This window comes from Amblyomma mixtum, chromosome 4, assembly GCF_055824585.1.
Source record: "Amblyomma mixtum isolate Tamu chromosome 4, ASM5582458v1, whole genome shotgun sequence".
In the NCBI taxonomy this organism is placed as follows: domain Eukaryota; kingdom Metazoa; phylum Arthropoda; class Arachnida; order Ixodida; family Ixodidae; genus Amblyomma; species Amblyomma mixtum.
Window position 1 is genome coordinate 108,585,482 of NC_143015.1, and position 26,576 is coordinate 108,612,057.

At 47.9% G+C, this 26,576-nt stretch overlaps 1 long non-coding RNA gene across 5 annotated transcripts; it reads right to left on the bottom strand.

The window, feature by feature from the left end:
- Positions 1–729: 729 nt before the first annotated feature.
- On the bottom strand, positions 730–26,100 carry LOC149347786 (uncharacterized). 5 transcript variants are annotated; one of them, XR_016292650.1, is made up of 8 exons: positions 25,742–26,100; positions 22,150–22,322; positions 15,959–16,105; positions 15,421–15,531; positions 6,530–6,636; positions 4,788–4,835; positions 2,500–2,577; positions 730–993 (listed from the first exon to the last, which is right to left on the bottom strand). It is a non-coding gene; the product is annotated as an uncharacterized LOC149347786 (long non-coding RNA). The 5 variants fall into 5 exon arrangements; XR_016292653.1 differs by lacking the exons at positions 22,150–22,322; positions 25,742–26,100 and adding exons at positions 6,364–6,410; positions 11,496–11,711 and having other exon boundaries at positions 15,959–22,105; XR_016292652.1 differs by lacking the exons at positions 15,959–16,105; positions 22,150–22,322; positions 25,742–26,100 and adding exons at positions 6,364–6,410; positions 11,496–11,711 and having other exon boundaries at positions 15,421–15,948.
- Positions 26,101–26,576: the final 476 nt, after the last annotated feature.

The following is a 26,576-nucleotide window of genomic DNA, read 5'->3' on the forward strand; positions in this document are numbered from 1 at the left end:
CCACGCTAAACCTTAAATGGCAATCACTAAATACTGGATGCTTTCAAGATTTCGCCATACTCCCCAAAATACAACGTGCCGAAATCCACTCTTCCAAAGACAATTTTAGTCTCTGTAGACTCCACAGGAAGCACAGGAGCTAAGCTAGGTGGTATGGAGTTTCAGCGATGTTTAAGAGCACATTCCGAACCGCTGCCTCGTTGACTGCACCGCAGACGTGTGTGTGCCCTAGCTATGCCGCATCCATGGTGGCAAAAGCGTGTAGAACGGGACCAACGATGGCTTTCGTAAAGGTAGTTTGCTGGTAAGGATGCTAGAGAAAATAATTGATGGGACATTTTGGCTCTGCAAGGCGAAAGTCTTTCCTAGCGCACTGTTTGGCACTGATTTCTTTATTTTTTTCCATTTTAATTGTTTTTTTTATTTCTGTGTGCTGCAGGGTCTTTATGTTAGTATCGTCTATACTTTTTTAATAGAAGTGGCATTATTGAAGATTACGTACGTATTGGCAGTTGTTGCTCTCAATAAAAATAAGATTCCAACGGCTCCTTTTGGATGTTGGGTTCCCGGTCGTCGTAATGTCAAAACCAAGATTCAGTATTAAGGATAGTTGCCGGGCCAGTTGGTACATGATCACACCGTAAAACAGCGCGCTTACACGGGACGAAGAAAGAAGACACGCACACACACAGCGCTGATGCTGTGTGTGTGCGTGTTTAAGATTCAGTATGACACACCATTTAGCACGCCCTTTATTATAACATGCTTGATCGGCAGTATATTCAACACTACATTGCTGTAGACACCCCTGCGATTGCACGTTGTGAAAGGCGCCTTTTAAATGAGAATGTGAGACACTCGTGCGCCTTCATCGGGCTTGTGGGGTTCGTCGAGATGGGAGGACCGCTGGCGGAAGTAACTTGCTCGCACTCTTCTGCACACTGTACACCGGCTGTCGCTGTGGTACGTGCTTCTCGGCTGCTGAAGTTTTTCCTGGACACAGCGTTGTCGTCGAGGGTGAAATGAAGATTATTAGAATGCGAAACACTGAAAAGAACATTGCTGCAGCAAAAGATACTCATTCCCACCAATTGCCCGTAGAAGCACCTATCGTCCACTCTATGTACATGGTTGATCAGAAGTTTCCAGGCCACATGGTCTGCTTTTTAGCCACATGGCTTGGCATTTACGTCGCCCACGAAGATGACTATATCTATACGGAGTAGGAGAACCATCATTCTCACCTTTCACAACCTTGCCAGATTCACAGTGGTGCTAAGGGGGTAACTGTTCAAAGCAGACCCTGTGGCCTGGGAACCACCTCTGTACATCTATAGGGCCTCCATATAAGCAATTTATAAGTTGGGTGTTCAGAAAAGGTGCAGTAACTGCCTCACTTCTCTTTGGACATCCTAACCAGTTTTATTGCCAAGATCGCATAACGCGGTCATGTGTGCTGTGTACAGTAGTTGAGAAAAATGAGAAGCAAGAAATTTTATGCACAAGAATTGATCTCTGGTTACCTCTTCAGTAAATCTGGTAAATGTTTAGATATTATAGGCAGAGATGAAAACTAGTTTAACAGAAAAGGTCTGCTTGCAACGCAGGAATGAATAAAATGAATGCTGAAACTTTCTCATACTGCTCACGACCTACATGTATACAGTGTATACAGCCCGATTACACTGCATAAACAGTGCAGACAGAGTGCACGCTTACTAAGACAGGCTGGTCGTTGCTATTATCCAGGTTAATTCCGGAGTGGGACTGAAAAGTGAGTTAAATGATAGCGAGGGAGGCCTAAGGTCGCTCTTCTGCTTTGAAACACGAACCCTGAAGCATTTTTACACGCATCAGTGACTTGGTTTTCAGTGACTTGGTTTAATGGTGTTTAACTTCATACACCGAACCTATTACACGAATGCAAATGAAGTGGCAAAGGCATGCAAGAGAGCTACTGCTCCTGAACGGCTTTGGTATATCCAGTGTTTAGTCCCGAAGCGACACATCGGCGAGGAGCGTTGTAATGGACAGCTCCTGATTGATAGCAATCATCTAAGGCTCTTCAACGTGTACTGACATCGTACAGCAAGCGGGATCGAACCCGCGACCTTGAGATAGCAGTCGCCACCACGGAGGTTGCTGAAAGTCTTAAATTGGCTGAAACCACTCACTTTGTTTCCAGAACTTTTTGTGAACAAAATTTTTCGAAACGTCACTGGAAACATTAAGCATGCTGGACATTAATAAATTTCTTTCCAGCATCTTTTAAAGTAGTGCGGCGTTCCCATTAGATATTTGCGCGTATGTAAGGAGAGCTTACTCCCGTTTTACTCCCATACAGGCGTATTTCTGTTTACAGTGCACGAATAAATGCTATGATGTACACAACACTGAATGTGGCACATACTTGAAAGGATGCCCAGCTGTAAGATAAGTGGCTGATGACACAGTGCAGTAACCTACAATGGTGCTTTGCAGAAGTAGCTGCAAACTCACCTTTTCATTTCAGCGGAAGGCACCGCCGGGCACCATTTGTCGAACTGAGGGTACCACGTTCAGAGGATAGCGTTGACTCTGGAAAAGAGTGAACAGAAATTTGCAGAATACATCGTACACAATCTAATATACTATACAGAGGGATTTTCTTTTAACGTTTACAGATTCTTCTTTTAAACACTACGAGGGATACTTCGGTGTCTTCTGTGCAGCTGGATTGTACAGCAACAAGGCGGACAGAGAGGGTGACACAGCCCAATGATTAAATGATTATGTAACAAATTAATTAATACCCTTTCATTGTCTGATTAAACGGGTAAGATTATATCAGAAAGTCGAGCACAGTTTTTTTCATTTTCCTTAGATGCCAATGGGGTTAGAAATGTTGAACATCAAAATTATGCATTTCAAAGCTTGATGAGTTAGCCTTCCACGTTGCATATTTATGAAACGTCGGTGCGCGTAGTACTGTCGGCGATATCACCTTAACTGCGTTTTCCTCGCAAAATACGTAAGCGGTTTGTCTATCTCTTGCATTATAACTTCAAGTCATCTCATTATATAAATGTATCTTTGTTGCATTATAAGTTCAGGTGACACCGTTACAGAAATGTGCGACGCGAGAAACACAGCTCAATGAGCTTTCAAATACGTATATCTCGAACGTCATTACCATAAAGACAAAAATAAAAACTGGGCTCATCTTCGATGCAGACGTCCTTTAATCTCGCAGTATAATCTTGACGCATGTAATGTCTGCCCTGCTGTACAAGCACCGGCACAGACCGCACTGATGTGTATGAGTTTAAATCTTAGTATGTAATGACAGAGGCACTAACCACGTACCGCAATTGGCTGATTTTGATGCCTTCTTTTCCCATGAGAACAGTCTCGAAATTGCATGCGGATTACAATCGGATACAATAAGTTAGGCAGCGGTTCAACTCTGCCGAACCGAGTTCCACGTGGCGAAAGCTACGCAAGCAAGCGATGTCTGCCAGGTGGTCAGAAGTGGCTTGCCGCAATGTTCGAAGATGTAGTTTACCATACGTACGCTCCTCAGCGCGCAGCGCATAGCTCTGGTTATATATGCCCCATACCTGACGTCACAACTGCGAACTAAATCATGTGACAACGTGATTACCACGTGGCTTTTTTACCATACGTCTGTGGACAAATTACAAAGTGAAAATTTAATGTCAAAGTTCAAAATCAAAGTTCAGGGTCAAAGTTGATGGTCAAAGGTGGTCAACCAAGTGGTCTACACATTTTTAAGAATATATGCATTGCAACACTAGCCAAGACTTATCTTACAGTTGTTTCATGGTCATTCGGAGGCTCAAAAGGAAATGTGTCCCAGCTATAGTAGTGTAGCTTTCGCTACAAAACCGCAAGAACGCTTCTAAAGGCTCAGCGTCACTGCCATCACAAGATGGCGGTTAACCCTATTTACGTTTCCATGGTTCGCATCGGGTTATGCCCTGCTACGTATATAGACTTCTAGCGCAGCGCGTACAGCTACCGCTCACCGCGTAGCCTTCGCCGTCAGTGCGCATGCGCAGATCGCCTTGAAGGCGGCAGATGGCGCCATGTGCTGGCCAGCTAGGCGCACACCTGCCGTGTTGAAAAACCAATCTGCGCGTGCGCACTGGCTGCGCGCGGTAAGCGGTTCAGGCTATGCTAAAAGTAAACAGGAAATTGCTTTTCCGTTTTCGCCAGTATGAGTATCGGGTGCACGTTAGAATAGGGTAATGACGGTATTTTGATTCGAGCAAAATAGGCATCGCAGTGTAAAAACGCGCTTTTACTAAAGTGTTTCAAATAAGACAGCAGATATAGACCCTCCTCCCCCCCTCCCCCCTGTCCAACCCGTTTCTTCTGTCAGGATTGAACAAAGCAGAATATTTTAGCATGACTTCACGTATGACGGGACTGTGCAGCCTTCTTTGCTTTCACGGTGCAAATGTGTACATAAGAATAATACTAAGCCCTGCGCCACAACGCTCTGCCCACAATCTGAATGGCGACACTAAAGATGACAAGTCATTGGCAGGGCGCACCTATTCGCTCAAGCAATCGTAAAGCTTGCTTTGCGACGGAAAACGCCATGGCCGTTTGAGGTGGCGGGACAGAATCTCGGGAACGGCGGCCGCTTTTGTTATAACGGCTAAATACAAAAAGTCCGCACGCTGCGAGAGCACACTAAAGAAGAAAAGTGCATTGAAATTCTTCCGGAGACTGCGGGATGGCAAAAGCAAGGATATCGGGCTACGGACCCTTTCCCATACCTGTTGAGGATTGGATGGATGAACCTGGCAGGAGACAGGAGCAGTCAGCTGCGGTGGAAGATCAGATGACTCTCAGTAACAATCACGACTTATATACAAGTCAATCCCTACTTTACTATTCCGGCGCTAAATTAAAACAATTATCGGAGCTCACTCTTTTACTATTCCGACACTAAATTAAAGCAATCATTACAGGAATTCACTTTTTACTGCAGTTCGCCTTTTCCGACGCCTTTAGTTTACCTTTATTTATTTATGCACTCGTATTGACGCAGAATCAGGTGTATTTTGTTTAAAGGCAAACAACGTTTTACTGTTGTGCGCAGCTCGTATTTACAACTTACGAATATCATTCCGTCCTTTTAGCCTTCTTTTCTACACAACGAAAGTTGAATTCGGAATGTGATTAGTCCAGTCGTTCAAGCAGATCTGGCCGTATTACGCCTACTACTTCATCGGTAGTCAGCCACGCGCCACTCCACAGACGCAATGTTCTTCAGCAGCTCACGCCTGCTCTGTATAGCTGCTATCTTAAAGCCTCGGTCGTAATGATCGCTAATATTCTTGCAACCCACAAGGCCCGTTCACACTTGCCCATAAATCCGGCGAGCGAAGCGGAATCGGCCGCTTTTGACGCCGAGCGAGGCGGAAAGCGGAGCGGCAAGGGCGATCGGGCTGGTCCGATTTCCGCCGCGCGGCGACAAACATGGCGGCGCCCTTCCAAGCCGGACCGGTCGCTTCGGATTGAATTCTCGTTGTTGCTGCCTTTTTCAGTGCGCTTACAGACCAGAAATTCGGCACAGGTCTTTCTCTTCGTCTCAGCTCGCCTCTGAGAAAAAGTATGATAAATTTACATTATTTTTTTTTATTCAGAGTGACGATTCTGCCGCTTCAAGGCTAACAGCAGAGTCGGTTTGTTGACAGTAATGGTTCCCCCCCTGACAACCAGGCGGCGCCACTATGGGCTGTTTTTTTTTTTCGTCTGTGCTAGCATACGCTGAACTAAATGTGACAACGTGCCAGCGTTTAACGTACGTAAGCATGCATACGCTTACGGTACGTACACAGCGTAAATTTATGCTCTTTTCTCACTATATCTTTGTATGCCGCTAGCAGCGACATAGTATGTAAAAGGGAGAAACAGCAGCGGAGCGGCGGTTCCCCCTCGCCTGCGCGTGAACAGTTGAGAACAGGTCCTTGTTTTTGCGGCGAGCGAATCCGCTTCGCTCGCCGGATTTTTAGGCAAGTGTGAACGCGCCTTTTGTGGTTGCTGTGACAGGGACCCCTGGGTAAACAAATGCAATAAAGCCTGGAAAGCAGCACTCAGTGAAGGCTGGTTTAGATGCGCCTCCAGTGGTGCTGAGGTTCCTCGTACAGACAGTTGCTTTTCTTCCTAATCCGCCTTTTTCTCAAGAACTGATGCCCTCGGGGGGTGGCGAAATTTTTTCGCTACTGACTGAAGGCAAACACGCGGGAGACGCTGGCACGATCTGCTTCCATGAGGTGCCAGCTACACCTGCGAAGTGGTGTGTGTGTTGAGAGCTGCCAACATTTGTCGCATGCACCTGACACTAACCTGAACTGCGCATGAGCAGTAGGAGCTGCGCTTTTCGACCATTGGACCTGGAGGAGAAGAGGCGCGCATGCGCGGAGCGGCCGTGTGAAAACGATGGACTCTGGCGCTGCGTGGATGCTTCGCGATGCTTAGAATATTACTGAAGAGGCCGGATGCATATACTTACGGTCTTATTCTCGCTGAGAAAGCCTATAGGAGTTGGAAAGTCCTCGTCGCGGTTTCCAAAGAGCGCCTTCGGCCCGTGTTTCCACATCGAATGCGCCGACAGCTTCTCTGCGAAGGCGAATGCACACGGTTATTAGACAAGAATGCGCCACAATATAGGTCGACCCAACTTTACTGATTGGTTACTTTACTGGTCGTGCCAATTGCACGTTGACGACAAACTTGTGCTTCTATATACCAGGCGTTTCAGGAAAGCCCATCAATTATTTTCACAGATTTTTTTAGTACAGATTTTATGTGGCATAGTGCACTCTAAACATTAATTAACCTAAAGAGGAGTAAAAAGAGTAAACTGTCCTTGTTAGCTCCTTGTTAGGGGTTGGGTATGCAGCGCATGTCCTCAAGTAGGTTTCTATCTCTAAACACACGGAATACGTACGGTTGGCTACAGAAATAAATTCCCTACCCAAAATACGCGAAATTCGATCCCTTACGAAGATTTAACCGAGGTTTCAATCTTCTCTATTTGCTAACCTCAAGACTTCTGAAGCCGCCATTTAAAGACCACCTCCCATTTTCTAACTACATCACATCACTATGCTTTGCAGTGAGAATATTCCTCTATTGCCGAGGGAAGACATTCCTTATGTTTTGTGATAAAGTCTACTCCACAACTTGGCCAGAATACCGTGCCCATTAATAGGCTGTGCAATAGGGGACAGCTTACTCCCTTTTTTACTCCCAAATATCCTTATCCGTGTTTTGGAGTGTAATGCCGGTGCTGGCGGCCACCATAAAGTTAGTAACTCTAATAATTTTCAATGACTACAAATGGGCACCTGGTTCCAATCAAGAGATTTGTAGCTCGCCATTAGGAATAACCGCACTAGTTTCTTGAAATTTCGCGCTGAATTCGAAAACCGCGCGCCTGCGGTGCTCGCCCTCAGCGATGACCATCAAACTGTGTCAGTCCGTGGCGCACATGCCAGGTGACCACCTCTGCCTCGCCTCGGCTGGTGCAGGCTGGACAGGGAGTGTCACCTGGCATATGCGCCACGGGTTGACGCGTTTAGGCGGACATTGCTGAGCGTGCAATCGAATTGCGCAAGAAATGGCCAGAATTTATTGAGCCACAGGGCCGAAAGTAATTTTGTTTTCAAAAACTAATATAGCCATTGCACTAATGGCCCGCAACAAATCTTGAATTGCAACAAAGTGCCTACCTCTAGTTAAAACTGGAGGTGTCCAGTTATGTTCATTTACTTTCTCCAAAATGAAGAGAAAACTGGTTTTCAAGGAAAGGATAGGGTGCAGTAACTCACTTATCTGTGGATTAATTAATTTTACTAGTATAACATGATGCGCCTCTTTTCTGGTGTTCGCAAATACTAGCATAACTTAGCCGAGAAAAGCGTCTATCTGCCAAAAAAAAATCCACTTTGCATGAAACGCCAGCACCCATTTGCACTATGTATGACAGTCTAGTTTTCGTTAACTGGCTCATTTGGTCAGAGGACACCTCAAACATGCATTTAAACAGATACCGCCAACTGAAAGATGTCAGCTAGCATTTATGCTTTTTTTTTTTCACTGAGTGCTTTAGGTGTCCAGTTAGGCGCATTTCCTTTCCTCAAAATCAAGAGAAAGCTGGTTTTCAAGGGAAGGACACGGTGCAGTAACAATTATTCATTTTACTAGTTTGGTTTGGTTTACGGGCGTTTAATGTCCCAAAGCGACTCGGGCTATGAGGGACGCCGTAGTGAAAAGCACCAGAAATTTCGACCACCCTAATGTTAGCCATTTCGCTCTCTTTCTACCACCTTGCATATTTATGTAACTGATCCTGGCGTTAAATTTCTTTTTCATAGTTTTCTTTCTGGGCCTCCTAGTAGCCATTTTGTTGGGCTCAGCCGCCATTGTTACATTTACTACTTCGCTTCTACTTACCCCTACGCCCTGAGCCACCGTGGATCCCCTAAAAAAGCGACCGCTCGGCCTCCCAGGCGCCAGCCTATCTCTTCTCGTACCCTTCCACTGAAATGGATGCGATCTCGTCTAAAGCCTCTGCCCAAGCCTTCTCTGTGCACTTCCTTGTTTATGTCTACCACCTCAAAGCCTTTCTGGAGGCTTAACGTCCTTATCTCTCGATTAAGATTCACTACGTCGTTAGCAACCTTTCCATTCGTTCCTTGTACCTCCGGCACTATGCACACCACGACCTGCGCTTGCTGTGCTATCGCCCTTATACCGTCACCTCCCTCAGCTAATCTTTTCACCACTTGTGCGGCGTCACCATTAAGGACATAATTTAGCCCCGCCGCTACCACTACCAAGTTACGTCTTGCAATATTCTTTCTTTTTTTCATTTTTTTTCAATTTTTTTCATTTTGCGCCCTCTACAGGGATGATTTCTACAAGAAGTCTTGCGTGTCTGACGTCACTGGAGGCAAGGCAGTCGATAATGACTCTATTCTGAAGGACAAAAATTTCGAGCTGGCTTTTGGCCATTTCAGGGAAATATTTCTATTTTTACTTCGTTTTTTTTTCTCACCAGAGCGAAGGGACTCTAAGGATTGGGATGTGATTATCAACTCAAATTGTAAAAAGCAAAAAACGGACTTGGTCTTTAAGTCAAGAACAGTATGATGCAGTGCTCTGCTATTCTTCTTTATTCAGTCAAGCGACAACAGGAACATAATACAAATGGAATAGAATTATTGAAAGTGGAATAAATCCCGATGTTACTACGTTTGCGAGGCACTGGCCCCAGTTTTCTGGTGAGAACCTTATCGGCACACTGCGGTCACTGCATGAGCGAGGCCTCTACCTACCCTTAAAGAAAGGACGAAAATTTCGAAACGCGGGCAACGCGAAATAGCCGCCGCGGTGGCTCAGTGGCTATGGTGCTCGGCTGCTGGCCCAAAAGACGCGGGTTCGATCCCGGCCGCGGCGGCTAGAATTTATTTGGGGGAGAAATTCTAGAGGCCCGTGTACTGTGCGGTGTCAGTGCACGTTAAAGAACCCCAGGTGGTCGAAATTTCCGGAGCCCTCCACTACGCCGTCTCTCATAGCCTTAGTCGCTTTGGGACGTTAAACCCCATAAACCAAACCAAACCAACGCGAAATACGCAGCAAGCACCACTGCGTGCTCCTCTCATTGATATGCCTACTTGGTGGGAAAGTTGCGCGAACTGCCACAGTGAATACGTTTCCCGTGCACTGAGAGGGGCGTTGCAAAAGTCAGCAAATCAAGCTTGCGTGCCGCTCATATCACAGCCCATCGCATCTACGAGTCAAGTCGTATAAGAAGCGGCCATATGGCGCAGGTGTTGGCGCTCACTGCTGTAAAGCAGCTACGAGGTGACCAAGCAGAGGAAAGCAGGTGTACAAGATGCCAAAATATTATCTCAAAAGCCTCCACTACTAGAGGGGAATGTGTTACTCGCAAACTTAGCAATCACTGTGAACGTTACCACAAAATATCACGCGGTTTATAATGCAGGCTTGCCGTTCGGTAGCTAAAATATGTTTTGTTCAACAAACTTGAACATACTAAAACTTACGTGGATGCGACCCGTGACACTGCATAAAATGCTACTTAAACGTCGCGCGGAAGTTTTTGCACACACGATACGCCAGAAATATTGACGATGAAGAAGGAACGCCTACCAAAGAAAAAACAAAAACAGACGTTTCGGCTCCTGTACGGGAGCCTTGTTCACATTGAAATGAAGCAAGCAGCTCAGTGGCATTACATATGCTTGAAAAGAGGGCGCAGGGAGCGTGCGTAGATTGGGTTAAGATTTCCACCGTTGCGGTTGAGGGTGCGACTAGTAGTTTGGATGATTAATGATTCCAAGTGCAGGCGAGGGCGTAGCTTCTTTTCCGTTGAAAGCACGTGTGCCCGACCCCAGTCGATGTCATGGCCTGTAGATACTGCGTGCTCGGCGATAGTTTTGGAATCCACTTTTTTGTTACGTACATCCTTACTATGTTCATTTAGCCGCCTCTCGAAGTTTCCGGTTTCGCCAGTGTATGCGTAGTCACAGTCGGAACAGGGAACCTTATACACTACGCCAGGATATTTTTCTTTGGGAAGGGGGTCTTTGACGTTTACCAACGCATGGCGCAGTTTTCTTGTCGGAACGTGGGCGATATGGACACCAAAGGTGCGCATGATGAGCGCTTATGTCGCCCAGCAGGCGATACTCCTCTGACACCCTTGAAACGTGCTCCCGTGCATACTAAGCGAGGCTTTAGCGCACATCATGCGCACCTTTGGTGTCCTTATCGCCCACGTTCCGACAAGAAAACTGCGCCATGCGTTGGTAAACGTCAAAGACCCCCTTCCGAAAGAAAAATATCCTGGCGTAGTGTATAAGGTTCCCTGTTCCGACTGTGACTACGCACACATTGGCGAAACTGGAAACTTCCAGAGGCGGCTAAAAGAACATAGTAACGATGTACGTAACAAAAAAGTGGATTCCAATGCTATCGCCGAGCACGCAGTATCTACAGGCCATGACATCGACTGGGGTTGGGCACACGTGCTTTCAACGGAAAAGAAGCTACGCCCTCGCCTGCACCTGAATCATTAATCATCCAAACTACTAGTCACACCCTCAACCGCAACGATGGAAATCTTAACCCAATCTACGCACGCTCTCTGCGCCCTCTTTTCAAGCATATGTAATGCCACTGAGCTGCTTCCATCATTTCAATGTGAACAAGGCTCCCGTACGGGAGCCGAAACGTCTGTTTTTGTTTTTTCTTTGGTCGGCGTTCCTTCTTCATCGTCAATATGTTTGTCCCCGACCAGACGAAATCAAAAGCCTTGATTTCCTTCACCTGGGACCCCGTGTAACGAGCAAATGGGCCGGTACCAGCCGTACTTGTTCAACGCATGTCATGAGTTAACGTTATCTCTATTACAGTGATCGTTAGTGCCACCGTCATTATTTTCCTACCTTTCCACACATAGCACTAGACGCGCACGAAGAGAAAGCCGCCCCATGAACATGGCACAGTCTTCTTCCCTGGAGGCTGACGAAGCGTAGAAGTGCCTCCATTGTAGTTGGAAGACGCCCGCTGCCCGGTCCAGCCACCGGAGCCGCTCCCCGAATGTACTCAAGGTGTTCGAACAAGAACTGGTACAGCGGGCCGGTGGAGCGGCTAGGCATCTCCTGCACGATACCACAGAGAGAGACCGCAGTCACCAAATAGGGGGGGGGGGGGGGGGGGGGGAGCTATTTTGCCAACGCCGATTCGATGCTTATGTGCGTATTTCGTGACTGTAAAGCAGCGGTACAAATCCTTGACTGCGTGGCGCGATATAGCTCCTGTCATTCGCCCTTTGCACGAGAGGAAGGACACCACGATATGTTTAAATATATCACAAGACGCTGTGGGCTGCACGGTGTTGTGAGTTGGGCATCCCACCGCTGCCACCACTGTTGTGACATGGAGCGTCTCATACTGCTGCCTCTGTTGAGCAGAGCTGCGCTAAGAACAGTCGATGCGACGGTGAGTGAACGGACGTTTATATGTAGAGCATTTACAAGGCATTTTATATCATATATACAACGCCGTGAGCACAACGGGCTAGGACGAGGTCCTGCGGAGAGCGTCTCTCTGGCACGATGCCGCGACTGCTGCCCGTCTGCCGCTGCCTCTCAGCGCGGCTGTGTTCTTACAGCCGCCGGTGACCGTTGCGTTCCTCTGCACCAGGCGTTCCTCTGCTCCAATAAGGTCACTCCAAAGGCCACCGTTCGGATTGGCTCGAGCTGACGCTAGTGAGGAGGAGGAGGAAGGGTCTGCGCCGGCGAGCCAGGATGACTCGTTCCAAGGCATGCCATGGCGGCGAGCCCGGGCTTGCTTTGAGCGACGGTGGGCGCACGGCTCTGGTTCCCAGACAGGTCAGCGAATGAGGGTTCAGGCACAACAACGGGTACAAACTTGCGGACGGATAAACAAGGACCACATTCTGCGATGGCGCACAGATTACTTCGTGTGTGTTCGTGTGTTTGTGTGTGTGTGTGTGTGTGCGCCTGCGTGCGCGTGCGCGTGTGTGCTGGTTGGTTGGTTGGTTTATGGGGTTTAACGTCCCAAAGCGACTAAGGCTATGAGAGACGCCGTAGTGGAGGGCTCCGGAAATTTCGACCACCTGGGGTTCTTTAACGTGCACTGACATCGCACAGTACACGGGCCTCTAGAATTTCTCCCCCAAAGAAATTCCAGCGTGCGCGTGTGTGCGTGCGCGTGTGCGTGCGTGAGTGTGTGCGTGCGTTTTCCTGTACCAGTCATAACACTTACCAGAACTGTATGGTGAAATTCCAGGAAACCGTTAGTAGCTCGTCTGACCGTTTAGCCACTCGGCCACTGCGGCAGGCTAAACTTCAATGTGCACATTGAATTGAACATTATAGCGGCGCATTCAATTACTTCAAGCTGCACGAGTTGAATAGTCTCTATGCTACATCAAACATCATTTATTAAGGCGTTAAAACTTATTTCTGCATGACGCTCAGGAAAAAAAGTAAGGCGTGCGCTCTTATGAGTGTGCTTTTAGAAAAGAACATGCAGTAGGTGGCTGGTCGACATTTTAGATTTACCTAGTAATTCTGTATGTCATTACCTGATGACTGGAAACAGGGGATATGCAATTATTTTTGTTCAGAAAAATTATTGAGAAGCACCAAGAATTCATCACGAAAAAGTCCGCGCCTGCGCCTATAGCACTACTAGATTTTTTTTTTCAACTTTGGCTACTAACAACAGGATGTGTATTGTGGGGAGGTGCCTGAATTTTTTACGCTTGCAGCGAGTTCGTACAAAGTGAATTCTGGAAGCATGACTCATGGAACCGCAAACTTTGGAATGTTACCCAGATTTCGGCTGACAGAAGCGACAAAGGCGTGCCGAAATCATATGTAAAGACTGAAAAATAACATTTGGTATGTTTTAGTGATCTTGACTGCTGGTGATTTCGTCATTTGATACCTTTTTGGCTATTCTGAAGTTGGGAGGCCTGTGCAGGAGACTGAACCAGGTAAGTGGAAAGAAAGCGTGTCAGAAAAAACAGCGAAATAAAATTTGTCAACTGTTGCTGTGGTGTAGTCTGCAAAGTCCCACTGTCATGCGGCCGTTTTCACATCGGAGAGACCGGACGGTGCGTAAATGAACGACTACGCGAACACCCGAAAGATATTGCAAACCAGTCACGCCGAAATAACATTGTCATTCATTCCGCAGATTGCAAAGACTGAGGCATTTTTGAACCACACCACTATCATCGCCAAGTATACAGATACCATCCACCAACCTCGGAGGCTTTTCACATTCACGACTTTGGTAACTCATGTGTAAGCCAACCATTGGTGGCTGTATTCCCACAGGAGCTCGCCTTTCTTAATCTGTGATGCGTTGATAGCTCCCGTATGTATGTCACATCTTGTTTGTCCCGCATTTGCTTCTCTTCTGAGCTTTGGCTGGCCCTGCTGCTTTATATTGCCCCCCCCCCCTCCCCCTTGCTTCCATTTTGAGCTTTGGCTGGCCCTGTTTCTTCAGCTCCCCCCCCCACTCCTTTTTTTCACAATAAACCATTTGGATTTTAGTTCAGCGCATGTGCCTGTTTCTTCTTCTGTCCCGTCTGTCGGCACTGTTTCGTCGTGCCATTCAATTAAAGTAGAGAATGAGTTAAGTAAAATTTAAGCAAACGAGAATCAGCACCTGCACTTGTGTGAGAGAGGACACTGCGAAAGGGTCACTTAAGGAGAATCTTAAGCGCCTTGAATATTTATTCGGCAGTTTCCACCACTCCTGACATTGACTCCGCTGATTAGTTACCGCGAGACCACATATTGTGTGGGCACCTTCGAATGAATTTCTTTCGTTAGTAAGAACCTGTGTCTGTCATCTCCGTTGTCCTGTGTTCCCGATGTTCCTTTCTTCCGTGCTAAACAAACTAGCCGGTCGCAGTACCTGGTTACCCTGCTTTACTCGTGCGTCTTGAGCGCGCATTACTGGAAAGAGGTAATGAACGTAATGTTTTATTATATTGAAAGATATCACCGTAAGAATATGTCCGCAGATCTCCCCTCAGCAGGCTTCCATTTCCGCTAATAATATTTTTGCTTTCATCAAAAATTCGCCCCTTTGGTTTTTTTTTTTTTTTGGCAGTCTTAAATACTCCGATGTGAGAGACGGAAAAACAACATCGGAAGAATGAGCCATCATCAATATTTCGCAACAGTACCTTACAATATTCCAATATTAAATTTTTTTATCATTGAAAGCTGGAGATATGGTCTAAGAGTTCCACTAGTCTGTATAAATCCGTTGACTCAAAAGGAATCATCCCTTTTTCATACATCTCACCCTCTAAGATTTTGACTATTTTGAATAGACGTTACGCATAAGTGAAGAGCTGGAACTCAACGAAGGATCCAGTAGTGGAGTGCTCGGTAGATCACCCGTAGCGGTTTTTTTTTACCTCCTTTTAGCATGTTGTAAGCATGTACTGCTGTTTTCGCATTTTGAGTGCAGAGCTTTATACTTGTGCTTTATAGGCAACTTGGCTGCAGGGCATGTAAATCAGTCAATACTTTTATTTCAACCACGAATAAGCAAGTGGAGAAAAAGCAACAGAACACAGTCAATGTATCTTTCTTGTAATCCTCTCCCCATTTTGCCGATTACATTAGGCATTTATGACTTCAATGTGTTGGTTACTATAAAAGAATGTTCAAAAAACCCCCTGCGCAGGCGTTTTTGCATCTCAAAGTCCCATTCCCGTTAAAACATTCGAACACGCCACCTTGTGCTTATGGACTGAGCACTGCTATCACCGACATGCCACGCCAGTAGTCCCTTCGCTCGACAATGACAACTTACCGCGTAGTGAAAAGAAGGCTGCGGTGTGGGACTGGCGCCGCGATTCTTCAATCGCGACGCGATGAAGGAATTTCATGCGACCCGACCCGGTGTGCTTGGACGCCTGCTGGCCTGCGCATGGAAAATGTTGCGTCAGCCTACATCATGATCCAATTCGAAATTAGGCTTCAAAGAGCCAGTAGGTTGGATTTTGTTGACAAAGTTATCGAATGTCACCACGAGACAGTGCCCAGTTGTATCGTGATTAATAGCTCTCTCCATTTCTACATAATCTTAGAACAAGTGGTAATCAGTTGCCGGGTCTTATGATTTGTATTCAGAAGAAATTGTTAGATGTCGCTTAAGTCTACATTTTTTCGTTGGTTGGTTTATGGGATTTAACGTCTTAAAGCGAGATAGGCTATGAGGCACGCCGTAGTGAAGGGCTCCAGAAATTTCGACCACCTGATGTTCTTTAATGTGCACTGACATCGCACAGTACACGGGCCTTAAGAATTTCGCCTCCATCGAAATTCGGCCGCCGCAGCCGGGATCGAACCTTCGTATTTCGGGTCAGCAGCCGAGTGCTATAACCACTGAGCCACCACTCGATAATGTTGCGGGCGACGACTGCAAGTGTGTCTTCGTAGAGCTCCAAGTCTGTGACGGCGCAGTGGAATATGTTCAGGGAGCGTGAATGGTCCGCCTGGAAATAGACAGTAGATTAGCGTCAAGGACATTTCATTGCATTGCATCACGATGCATCGTACTCTGCCTTATACCATGTCCTATATATTAAGGCACCTCTGTTTAATGCTTTTTATGGGTCTTGTTCACAAGAATGAGGTAATTGTTGGGGGATATTATCACTGCACCTGTCGCAGTCTATGGAAGAGCTCCACTTGAAGGAAGACAAACGCTAGAGCGTCGAAGATAATTTTCTCAGCTTCACTTAGTTCACAACTGGTAGTGAGGAGCTGCAAGTGACAAGGGAATAAAGTCTACTTAGTGCAGGCAGTGACCACAGATCCGAATCACGAGTGAAATAACTAGAAAAATAAGAATCAGGTGCAGCGCATTTGGCAGGTTCTCTCAGATTACGAATGGCAGTTTACCAATATCCACTGCACCTCTTGCGCCCTTTCCTCAGGAATCACAAATATGTGGATACGTTACCTATAGCGACCAAACTGCTGAATGTCAGAGCATCTGAAGCATAAATTCGTTGCCATTCAACAGGAAAAATTCGTGTATTGCCACACGAACCAAGCACTTTAGGCATAAGGGCACAATATTTTCCCATACGGCAGCAACAACAGTTCAGTCCAGGAAGTTTTGTTCAGTTTATGGGGGTTTAACATCCTAAAGCGACTCAGGCTATCAGGGACGCCGTAGTGAAGGGCTCCAGAAATTTTGACCACCTGGGGTTCTTTAGCGTGCACTGACATGGCACAGTACACAGGACTGGTCTGAACGTTGCGACAGTGCACTAAGTGTGTACCACGAATCACGACCAGCCCAAAAGTGCGAACATCCCGGTTAGAGCTGGGGTGGCAACTGGTTCCATTTGGTTTCTTGGGGTTTAACACCCATAGTGACTCAGGCTATGAGGGACATCACAGTGAAGGGCTCCGGAAATTTCGACCACCTGAGGCTCTTTAACGTGCACTGACATCGCAAAGTACACGGGCCTCAAGAATTTTGCCTCCATCGAAATTCGGCCGCCGCAGCCGGGATCGAACCAGTGTCTTTCGGGTCAGCAGCCGAGTGCCATAACCACTGAGCCACCACGATGCTTGGGCACCAGTCACGCCTCTTAAGACGATGCATCATACTTGCCTTATACCATGCCCTATAAAGGCACTTCTTTTTAATGCTTTTTTTATAGGTCTTGTTCACAAGAATGCGGTAATTGGTGGGGGATATTATCACTGCACCTGTTGCAATCCATGGAAGAGCTGCAGTTGAAGGAATACAAACGCTAGCGCGTCGAAGATAATTTTCTTAGCTTAGGGCGCAGCAATCACTAATACCACGTACGCGGTTAGCACATTAACAATACACAATGCTGGGTTTTGTCGAAACAGAAGTGGTAGTGGGGACTTTTCTTTTTGGTAATTCATAATCAATAGCGGTTTCAATAAAGGTTGAAACACTACGGTGGCGAAATATGTGTGCCGCTTTTAAGACAGCCTCCGGCAACTACTATGCGTAGCCCGGGAACAGTAAAAACGGAAGACAGCATTTGTAAGATAAGCGAGTTCTTAAGGGGACGCTCGCAAAAATTTGTTTTCAATCCAAAACTCACAAAATGGCCGCCATTATCATGTGTCACAGACAGCACAAAATCGGACCGCTTGCCACCAGGAGGTGTTTCTCGCTCTCCTAGGAGGCAATGAAACGCCCCAACAGTGAGGGGGCACACCTTCCAAGCGTGTGCCGTTAGCGACGCGAACGCCGATCGCAAGAATTTAAAGCGCTTCTAAACAACACACGCGACGAGAGAGCACCATTTGCTTCAGGGCGTCTGCTTCTGTGTCCCAGCGGAGACGTAGGACGTAGCGCTGCAGGTCCGCGACACACGATGCGGACTTTCCGTTTATCTCAAACGAACCCACAAGATAGCCATGTGGAATTAAGAACAGTTCGCCAAATGCCAAACATTCGCTGTTTGTCGCACTGCGTAAGCGCACGCGGCGTGAGCGTTCGTGTACGGAATACGCATTCGTGCCCACGATGTGTGTGCAGTATTTCGGCAAGATATCCATGCCTAAAATTTCTAAACACTTCCGCACAGTACCACAGTAGGATTGCCAAGCCGCATTTCGGCCACCAGCCTTTCAAAGCACGCCATCCGTAATCTACGAGGTCTGTTAGAAAAGTATCCGACTTTATTTTTTTTTTGCGAACACCTGATGGATATGAGACAAGCGCGCTTGCATCACCTGACCTTGAACCTTCCTGCGCATGCACGAATTTTTTCCCGCCTGCTGATAGCGTCAGTCGCTGTGACGCAGCGTTTGAGTGAGGCAGTGCGCAGTGCTCTCCTCGGTTTTTTATTGCAAGGAAAATGGCGGAGTGTCAGGAGCAGCGCTACTGCATCAAATTTTGCCAGAAACTGGGCGACAGCGAAGTGGAAACCATTCTGAATATTCAGACGGCTTTCGGTGACGATGCTATGAGCAGCACACAGATTAAGCAGTGGTACAATTGGTTTAAAGACGGCCGCACATCGGTGGAGAGTGAGCCACGCTCCGATCGCCCATCAACATGCCGAAATGACCAGGTGATTGCCGAAGTGAACGCTGTGGTGATGAGGGGCCGTCGTGTTACTATCTGAGAAATTGCAGAAGAGGTGAACAATGCCAATATTTCTGCACATTCCTTTATCACCGAAGATTTGGCCATGGAGAGAGTTGCGGCAAAATTCGTGCCGAAGCTGCTCACGGTGGAGCAAAAGCAGCTTCGTGTTGAAGTCTCAGAGGACATGCTGGATTCCACAAACAGTGACCCCGACTTTATCAACACCATAATCACTAGTGACGAGTCTTAGGTGCACGGGTACGACCCAGAAACCAAATCCCAGTCGTCACAGTGGGAGCATTCCACGTCTCCAAGGCTAAAGAAGGCCCGTCAAGTGCGCAGCAATGTGGAAGTGATGCTGACTGCTTTTTTTTACTCCCTCTGTGTGGCACACCACGAGTACGAAGCCCACAGAGTCAAACAATGACCAAGGAGTACTACAGGGATGTCCTCCGTAGCCTACGTGATGCTGTGCGGCGCAAGAGACCGGAGTTGAGGTCAACAGGAAAGTGGCGTATCCATCACGAGAATGCTCCTGCACATTCCTCGCACTTGATTAAGACTTTTTTGGCGAAAAACCAGACTCATGTAGTTCAACAGACTCCTTACTCTCCTGATATGGCCCCCTGCGACTTCTGGCTGTTTCCCAAAATCAAGCAGCCATTGAAAGAAGAGCGATTTCAGGCAAGAGAGGACATTATGGCTGCCACGACAGCTGAGCTAAACTGAATTCCGAAAGGGGCCTTTTCGGAATACTTCCAACAATGGCAGCACCGCTGCGAGAAGTGTGGGGAGTCCCAAGGAGACTACTTTGAAGGTGATTAGGTTTCCAAGGCTCCAGCTGTGTCAGTTTATTTTATTCGGCCAAAGGTTGGATACTTTTCTAACAGACCTCGTATTTACTCCGAGTGGGTGCTTGACGAAGGTTCTTCGTAAAATACCTTCGTCATGACCGGTAAGTTTCCTAACTGACCGATAAGCCGCCAGGTGCACGCGTCGTCTACCACAGAGCTTTTAAAACGCTTATAACAGCAGAACTGGTTCTCTAGGAAGCCTAAAACATTGTCACCGTTAGTTTTTGGACATACAACCGACTATGTGAAGAAGCATCCTAGCCAAAGCAAAATTTCGTTGCAGCTGGCTTTTGAATGAGCGCTCTAAACAGACATGCTATTCCAGTTAGCTTGAAAGAGGAATGACAAATAAGTGGCACTTATCGGCTCACCACGTTAGTTAGTGAAAGCTCACTGGCATTATCGGCCGAGGGGTCTGGAGCTACAGGTCGGCTTTGAAGTATCACACGAGACTTGCCGTTTTGGAGTCTCTACGCTCATGTGAATGCGGTCTCAGTTCGACCGCGTTTCCCGCAAACTTCACGGACTCGAGGACCCGCTTGCACGAAGCAAGCAAGAGTGTCCAGTTCGCAGTCTAACCTTATTCGCTGTCGGGGTCCTTCCCTAAGTTTTAGTAAAGCAGAGGAGCATTACTCCCTATGTTTGAGTGAAGGAAACGAGCATTACTGGCTCACTTTGCCGGTGGGCACCTGAACTGCATAGTGACAAAAAAAAGATGTTGAAACGCGGCTACTGTGGTTTGAGTGCAGGATGGTTCTAAAAAGCACTGTGCACGACCAGAGACGCATGCCTGATTCAGAACGTTGTTCTGCAACGTGGTCTGCATTTTTCATTCCTTCCCGGCACGCACCCGGACACGCTTGAAGCAAGTTCAGGCTTATTTGCAATTTTGACCACGTTGCTAGAAGTGGTATAAACTATCCCAGTTTCGAGTTCAAGTTTATTCGCAGTTTTGACCACATGGTAGAAGTGGTCTAGAATATCAACTGGAATTGAGGGCCGGAGGGACGTATAACAGGTTCACTTTGCCGATGGACACCTCAAACATGCCGCGAGAGCAAAGCGTGAACTCAAGCTTTAAACAAGCCTATCAGCTGGAATTGAGGGTGGGAGAGACGTATAAAAGGTTCACTTTGGCGATGAACACCTCAAACGGGCCTAGAGAAAAAAGTACGAACGCTAGCTGCAAACAAGTGTTTAAAAGGCGCGGTTGAGGTGACCACAGGCACAGGGAAAGTAAGCCAGTTTGTTTCTTTTTCCTCAAAATCCAGCGGAGCGTCTAACTGTGAATAAGGCTGGAGTAGGAATCTTACTCGGGTCTAAACACGCGCTTGGTTTTGAGGAAACGGAAGGAGCGTTCCTTGCTCACTTTGCAAGTGAGGACACTTGAACTGTGCAGTGAGAAAAACCGACACCAGACCATGTGACGTTGCGCGTAACGGGCTGCCTGCTCAGTTTGCACTAATACGCCCAGGATTCACGTGTAAATAAAGCCATTCCAACCGAAACAATATTTAGTGGACGTCGGCTGGGTACGCCATCCCTGATCTCCTGGCCCTTCGCGCATCTTCAGCTTGGTCTTTATCCAACGCAGTTGCTGCGTGACGCGTGCCAATTACAAAAAAAAATTAAAAAAACCGCGAGTATCGATGGGTCTGTCCCATGTGACGTCACATACGCACGGTTTCCCTCAGAAATATTCAAAATTTTTGCGCAAACAGAAATCCGATAGGCTCCAAAATCTGGCATAACTGATTAGAAGAGTCGGCAGAACCGGTCGTGAAATTTTCAGTAAAATGCTTGGATGTGGAAAAAAAGAAACCTGCAGAGAAAGAGAGGGAGAAGTAGCAGCTTGTCGCTAATCGCAAGTGTGATCGGTTAGAATTCATATTACGTGATAGCGTATACAGCTCGTTCGGAGGAAAAGCCGTCGGTGTCGTAGTAGTAGCAGTAGCGGTTGTGCGCACCACGCGTCAGAAAAAATCTTATGCCAACAGCTTTCCGCATAATGTTCCGCACGTTGTCATACGATTCAGCCCTTCATGGAGCACAAACTTACAAGTTAAGTTAGAGCGTAGCTTGCAGCAGGAATTCGAACCGGCGACCTATAATCTGGGGTTGTGGGTATTGACCGAGATATGTGGGACAGTTACTACATCCTTTCAATTCCTCAAATCAAATTTTCATTACTATTTTGTTGAGCAACGGTGAAGCATGAAGCCAGATGCTGAACTATATATACCTAAGCATTACGGCACATCTTCCTCTCTTCTTTCTCTCCCACCTTCCTCCCTTCCCTTACGGTGCGGTTCGGGTGTCCATCGAGATGTGTGAGAAGATAACTGCACCATTTTCTTTCCTCAAAAATGCGTTGCGTTCAAAGGTATTTCCAAAGGGCAAGGCGTCGCGCCGAACTGGCGATGTCGTTCCGCGGACTCCCTGGCAGCACGGAAACGCGCTGTTGCCTTCCAATCCTAAAGGAAGCTTAAAAGCGTCCTCTAATATTTTCTGCAGCACAAACACACAGTGCGGCGCCAGTGTATCAACTTCAGCGTAATGCTGTTCGTGGTCTCCTCTATCACAGGATACATACCTTTTCCGTGCCCGCACCTTGGCTTCGCTGACCGGCTGGTGCGTTGACGCAGCTGACACCCACGTGGCGAAAGCGCTGCAAACGCTCACTGCGGCTACTCAGACTCCAGATTGCTCCGCATCCTTCAGCGACGCTGGGATCGCACGAGCCTGACGAGAGACGGGATCAGCTGCCTGCAGGTTAACAAGAAATCGCGGTCAGCAATATGAGACAGCAGATGCAGGCGTATCCCTGCATCAGTGGTCCTAAAAATCCTAGATGTCACCGCGATATCAAAGAAGAGCGATCTTCCGTAGGTGCGTCAGGACTCTCAGACTGTGAGGCGAGTCGCAATTCATAGGCAAAAAATCGCGCCGCTCTTTGGCGAGCAAAACAACCTAATGTATGTGTTGTCTTACGACTGCATGCTAATGGCTATGAGAAAAGAAAAAATAAAGCTAAAAATCATGTTTTCACATTAAAGCTAAAAATCATGCTTTCACATTCAAAGCAAGTCTTACACGACTTCCAAATTTTAGAATTTACAGCGCCGGTCGCCATGGTCTCCTGAAGCACAGACGGCGATACGTGCTTACACCAAGAAGTTAGAGGCCCGAATTTGGTAATCCATGATGCCGCTTCGTGCCTGCTATGATCATTCTGCACGGCGGCAGCAGTGCTCGTGCCAGCAAGACGCAGAAAGGTAGACGGGTTTTGCACTAGAAGAACCCAGCGCCCCATCTGTTCGGCAACGGTGGTTGTATGCAGCCGCACATAGAGGCGGGGATCGAGGCTACTAACAGCAGCGCTAAGGCCGATGAAAAAAATCGCGGCTAAGTCGGTATAATCCTTCCTGGAATGTGCCGTACGGGTCCGGCAGATACAGCGACTCTTCTGCGAAGCGTTCTGTGCTGCCACCCATTCCGCTGCAACGGTTGTATACCGGCACGCCATGTATATAGAGAGTTTGCGACGCTCCCCCGTTTCCGGCACGAACGCATTACTGAAGGTCAGTCACGGATTCTTCGCCGTCTAAAAGCTACGAGCGCGAGGCAGCGTCATCCACACCTGAGCCTGTAACTCTAGAACCGCCAACTGAGAGGTCTCCTTCGGTTGGCTGGACGCAGAAATGCGGAGGGACAGCTGCCTGACATCTGCTGACCCTCTAAAAATTGCCCTGGGTACATAAGTCTCCAGAGGGCCGGGTTTGGAAAGGTGTAAGTTTGTAACCGGCGCCAGTTGATGGCTTGGCATCTGGACAAAGATCTATCCGCTGGAGGAAGTCTAGCTCGTTGCAAACAAATGCGCGAACTGCGAACTTAGGCCCACCTTGGATCACTTACTATGGGAATGTCCTCATGCTCCCCGAGAAACACGAGGTATAAACACAAAAGATCAATGGGAGACCTTGCTACTGAGCTCCGACCCGGCGACTCAGCTACAACTCGTCCGACTGGCCGAAGCCTCCGCCGAGAGTCAAGACCTTTCGGCCGTCGTCTAAGCGGATAGCCCGCTGGCTACCCTCTTTCTGTTGGACATTTAAAATTTTCCTATCCTATCCTGACCCTCTATTTACGGTTTCAACTCCTCTTGCAAGTACACCCGTAATGTAGCGAAAAGTCAACCTTACAAAATTTGTCATTTCATTCGTGATTAAATATATACTGAAGCGTTCAATAGCAGAAACAGAGCTGTCTTAGTATTTGACCGGTGGTAGTGGGAGCTTCATTGCACCTAAACGCGACCCGAGACGCCGGCCCTCTCTGCTTTAAGGAGCGAGAGAACGCGCCCAGATTATGTAGCGTTCAGTATGCAGACACCTCCAAATACTGGCTCCGTGTAATTGTCTAACACTGGTTATCCGCAGCCCAGGCTGGACAGCACAGGTTCCCTATACGCGGTCCACGTTTGTGGAAAAAATGTGCACATAATTCTGGGATGCTCCATGAAGAAACAGACTGCCGTGGTAATCAGATGAAAACATTGTAATGTCGGGTTTAATGTGCGGTAGCGACACGTGCACTAAGAGGTACAATTAAGTACTACCGGGACATGGGCGTCCATTTCGCCTCCATCAAAATGCGGTTGCCACAAACAAATCAAGTTGCCTCCTCAGTGCCATCCAATCGGTAAGGAAAAAAATCTCTGCCTCTCCCGTAAACGAGAGTAGAGTAAGCATGAAATGTTTACGGGCCTAATGTCATCTCGGTGGACACCCGAACCGCACCGTACAGGAAGGGAGGAACGCCACCACCCGTTCAGCGCAATGCCTTGCCATTTGAACGCAAGGTTTTTTGAGGAGAGGAAATGGCGCAGTAATTCTCTGCCATCTCGGTGGACACCCGAACCGCACCGTAAAGGAAGGGAGGAACGCCACCACCCGTTCGGCACGATGCCTTGCCCTTTGAACGCAGCGCTTCTCCCCCGGATCACGTACGACAACGAAGTGCAACATGCAATTTATGTGGTTTTTGCATGCGTTATTAGAAATCGGAAATTATAATTCCGTGCGTTATCAAACCCACAGCTCCACTGATATCTTGATAAACATTGAGAAGGCACTGGCAGCAGTTATTTTTTGTCTCGTTTGGAGACCAACCAGCGCTTGCATGCCGGTCGCGTAGGAGGGCTTACGGAGTCTCGTTAAATCTCGCTAAGTCTCGTACGGTGCCCGGATGTTCTCGTTTCAGAGCCCGGATGACTGGAATTCAGTGCCCGGATGAGTGGATTTCAGTGCCCGGATCACTGGATTTCAGTGCCCGGATGACTGGAATTCAGTGCCCGGATGACTGGATTTCAGTGCCCGGATATCTGGATTTCAGTGCCCGGATATCTGGATTTCAGTGTCCGGATGACTGGATTTCAGTGCCCGGATGATGGCTCTCGGTCTCGGCGTGACGTCACCACACTGCCGACAACGGGGGCTAAAAGCATTTCATGCTTAATACGCGCCTCTGATTAATATCGAGTTAATAAATGGAATCAAAGTGCCAATCCTGTGCATTCTTTTAACAAGCACTGACAGCCCACTGCATACGGCGTCTTCGACATAGGGCCCGAATCGAAACGCGGCCGCTGTGGCAGGTGCTGAACGTGCGTCGTCCTGCCCAGCAGTCGAATACGCAAACACAAAGCCACTGTGGTGGGTTTCCCTCAGCCAGTGAGTCACCAGTATGGCATAGAGTGTGGTTCAAAGGCCTTGTGCGAGGTTACACTTGCTGTGTCCCGAGCCAGTCTTCTAGGACGCTACGCTCGGGACGAACCCGTTTCGAAACTCAAGTAAAGAGCTTGGAAGAAGCAGGCAGTTAGGTTCGTATGTAGTTATATATCGCCTAGAAATCGAGAAGCGGCTCCAGCACGCAAAGGCTAATTCATTGGGAAAGCCTCGAATGTAGATAGTCCATCGACAAAACCGTCGGGGAACGATTGGAATTTGCGATGGCAGAGCAGAGAACGCTTTGACTGCCGAACGCAGAACGCTACGACCGCTGCGAAGATGCCCAGAATCCCCATTACCGGCCGAAACGTTGCCTGGTTAAAAATTACCTGGCTACTCTCGCTGTCCTCGGAGACGCCATCACTTCGCGTTGTTTAAGTGGACAACAGGCCTCACCTTATGCTATGACGTGTCGATCGCCCGGAGAGGCCGCCGCTGCGAAAACCAGCTGTCGGTCGCGACTGTTCCAGGAAAATTACAGGACTCCAAAGCGCTGACGATAACTTCAAGGAGTCCCGTACTGAGCCTTTTCATGAAGACCTTGCCTGGGGCATGGACACCGGGCACTCTGCATCTCTTGCACTGAACCCGGAGACACGTCTTGTTCGACGCAAAGGGCACGTCACCAGAGCCACTCACGCAACCCACGCGCTTTCCCTTCTCTTCGCTCACTGGTCTCATGCTCCCTTTGGCGTCGATATCTTTCATTTGTCACGAGACCTCAGATATTTTTTTTTTGGAGGAAAGGAAATGGCGCAGTAACTCACATCTCGGTGGACATCTGAACTGCGCCCTAACGAAAGAGATAAACGAGGGAGTGAGAGAGAAAGGAAGAAAGGGTTTCCGTAGTGAGGGGGGGGGGATTCTCAGGAATAATTCCGACCACCTAGGGTTCTTTAACGTGCACTGACATCGCACAGTACACGGGCCTCTAGAAGTTCGTCTTCATCGAAAATCAGCCGCCGCGGCCGGGACCGAACCCGCGTCTTCCGGGTCAGCAGCCGAGCGCTGCAACCACTGAGCCACAGCGGCACGTTAAAGTAACCGGAGTGTAAAATGTAACGCCAAAACCAATGAACACAATGAACGCCGACGGCCAATGGCTTGATCGCCCCATTTCTGGCACAACCTTGTCAATGCCTGCAGCCCACATCTCAGTCTCATCACCCCACGCACCTATAAGCACGATTCATGTGTACTATAGTGACACAGGGAGCCATTACGCGCACTT